Raw genomic sequence first — 3370 nt, 5'->3', positions numbered from 1 at the left:
TCAACTAGGGTGCCTTATAAAGTATATTAGACGTCTATTTGAGGCGTTCTGTATACATTACAATACAAAACGCCTATTGAATAGACGATTCTTATACTATTTACAAAATATATAAACAACATGGAAAATAGAACTGTCATCTTAAGAAAAGCGTTCTCTATTTGTATGGTTTCAGAACGCCTATAGTAGATGACAGTTTTGTTTTCCTTTTTTATTAAAAAAAATAATAAGAATAATAATATTTATTAATTAATTAATAATTAGTAATAACAATAATAACTGCATTCAGTGATAAATAAAAGACTAGTACTTGTATATACGAAGTATGATACTCAAATCGCATTTGATTACATCGTTTAATAAAAAAAATCATACGAAATATTGATTAAATTAAAAAAAAAAAGGAATATTGATACAATTAAGCTATAGTACACATGGAAAATTAATAAAAAACACCATAATGAATTATAAAACAATTTTAATGCTAGTACAATTTTAGACAACCACCACTGCTATTAACAGTTAATTTAACACCAAAAGTCAGCAACACCTCCGAGCACCGCCCTAATCAGCGATACAACCACCTCCTTTGCACCCGCGTCTAATTTCTGCAGCAACAATTCAGACAACCACTACTTTAATCAGAGCAGCCGCAACCCACACCCCTGCTCACGAATCAACCACCCAAAAATCAAAACAACAACCAAGAACCAACACTGCAATTAAAAAAAACGATACATAATTATTTCTATTGTGAGTACTCCAATTTACTTAATAAAAAATAAAAATTAAACAAAATCTAAAGGTGTAAATTAGAAGTTTGAGATTTAAAATTAACAATGGATACTTAAAACGAAATGATAAAGTGAAAAACAGTAATTCAAATTAGAATAAAATCTAAAGTAAAATATCGATAGAAAATTGATAAAATCAGAGGTTATAACTTGAAAACCAAACCTACAGAGAAACAGCACCAAAAACCCACATATCTAAAACAATTGAGAAGTAAAACGAAATATTAAAATGAAAATCAGATCAGATATCTGAAAAAGAATGAAATCATGAACTTTAGATCGGAAAATAAGCCAAAAAAAAATCATATCAATCACTTTAAAACAGCCAAAAAAGAATTTGAACATTGAAATTAGAACACAAATGAGACTAATCTTGATATACCTTATTGCATCTATACACTTCACAATGAGTTTTATTGCAACATTTGTACATCGAAATTCGAACACAAAATTAGGGTTCTTAGACTCGATCGGCGGTGTTAGTTCGTGGAAAGAATTAGATCAACCCACCGCGGACAAACCAAGGTTGAAGGGGCTGCCATGATGGTGATGAACGAGGGTTTTGATTTGCTTTAATCTACTGCGGGTTAGAGCCTTGGAGGTGATGATGGCAGTAGAACATGGTGTAATTGAGGGATGAAGTTAGAACTTAGAGGAGAGAGAACTCAGAGAAGGAGTAAGGGTTAAAGGAGGGAGATGTGGAATGAAATAAGAAATTAGAGAAGTGGCAGCTTGATTGAGAGGAAAGAAGTTAGGGTTAGTGACTTAGTGGTATACACGGTTTTTTTTTAATACTTATAGAACGGTTAACCAAGAGAGGCGCTCTATATTGTCTAGTTAAAATTTTGCATGTATCAAATAGAGCGGTTAACTTTGATAGGCGCTCTATAGATTTAATATACTAAGTGTTTATCTTACATAGGCTCTGTATAATTCTAGAGAACGCCTATGTAACTTGATAGTTGTGTATAGTGTGTTACTTATTCCTATTTTTGTGGTAGAGGAGTTTTAGAAAAACTCATAAACCTCGTTCATGCCTTTCTCACAAGTAGAGTGTAAGGGATATTTAGCACGAATCGTAAGTTTACCCATGCCCAAAATTGTTCTACGTGTACCAAAAATGAATTCGGGAGCGAGGGTACTAAAATAATGTTCCCTTTAAGGGGGCAATTGCTATCCTAGCCCTAGTATGGCCTCTACTAGCTCTTCCTATTTCACAATTTCATTACCAAACAATATATGCAACGTGGCTCCTAAAAACTAAGTTACTTGATTTTATTTACAAGCATTAATCACGTGGGAATTACATTGCAAAAGTTGTTATTCTTTGTTTAATCAAATTCATGAAAAGAACAAGAATAATTATTCAAATTCTAGTCTTGATTAACACAAGAATACTATGTGAATTAAATTAACCAAAAGTTTGTTAAAAGTGATCAAACAACACTATTTATTCAATTAAATTTATTTAAACAATAAAATAAAAGTTATTTATCTAAGTGCTCAGGAAACTAATCGTTCTTCTTATATGTTAAATCTCTGTTTAATGCGTTTATGGACTTTCTTTCTTCTTCGTACCTCAAAGGACTTCAATGGATTTAATTAGGGTCGGAAAGTATTTAGGAAGAGAGAAGAAAAGTAATATGATAGTAAGAAAACTTGGGAGATTAGGGTTTTGAGGATGCTAAGGTTAGAATTCTGATTTATCGGTCCCTTTCGAGTTGAACAAGACCCAATTTATAGGCGTAGGAATCTAGGTTTAGGGTTTTAGAGCCGCACCTTCAGGTGGCGCGTGCAACTCTCTGAGTCGCTATGGGCTCCTCGCGCATCTCAAAGACTTGCGCGCCCCAAGCTCGCGCAACTCACTGAGTTGCGCTGGATGTGGTTTGCCTTAAACGAAAATGCGTTTTTAAATTTTCCATAACTTTTGATTGCAAAGTCAAATTAAGACGTGTGAGATATAATTGGAAATATCTGAATATCTACTTTCTAATGCCGTTATAATTAGGTTAAAATATTTTATGGATCAAATGATATGGCTGTTGGAGTGAAAGGGTGTCGATTTTAGGGCCCGATTTAGTGTTTTGAGCATAACTTTTTCATTTTAGCTCGGAATTGGGCTTATAATATACCGTTGGAAAGTTCTTTGAAAGGGATATCTATCTTATAAGCCATGAACGAAAATATGATGGTTGGTTTATCTGTTTGAATCGGTTTTCAACAATGTAAGATCCATTGGATCGAATCAATTCATTTGCCACATTTAGGTCCATTATTAATCAAATTTAAACATGTATGAGCATGCTTTAGGCCTAATTAATAATCAGACAAGGCTTCAAGATAGCTTGGTCTCAAAATATGAGTTTTGCTAACTTACTTCATAATGCATTTCGTAGTCTATAACACTTCCACTTTGATCTAGCATGAAGAACGGGTTTTTGAATCATCATCGCACTTCCTTTCATGAAAAAAGGCCAAAAGTAGGTGTCTACACTTGATTCCCTTCATTGTAGGGCTGCTTGCAGCAAAGCCGCCTGATATGACGGCCACAAAACAAAGAATCAGTGCTATTTCCA

The 3370-nt window shown here is 33.5% G+C and overlaps 1 long non-coding RNA gene across 1 annotated transcript; it reads right to left on the bottom strand.

The window, feature by feature from the left end:
• Positions 1-284: 284 nt before the first annotated feature.
• LOC110718346 lies at positions 285-1712 on the bottom strand. The gene is made up of 2 exons (XR_002510896.1): positions 1177-1712; positions 285-716 (listed from the first exon to the last, which is right to left on the bottom strand). It is a non-coding gene; the product is annotated as an uncharacterized LOC110718346 (long non-coding RNA).
• Between the last annotated feature and the right edge of the window lie 1658 nt (positions 1713-3370).

This window comes from Chenopodium quinoa, unplaced genomic scaffold (assembly GCF_001683475.1).
Source record: "Chenopodium quinoa cultivar QQ74 unplaced genomic scaffold, ASM168347v1, whole genome shotgun sequence".
NCBI lineage: Eukaryota > Viridiplantae > Streptophyta > Magnoliopsida > Caryophyllales > Amaranthaceae > Chenopodium > Chenopodium quinoa.
Note: the sequence above shows the minus strand (reverse complement) of the source record. Positions and strands in the feature narration are given on the sequence as shown.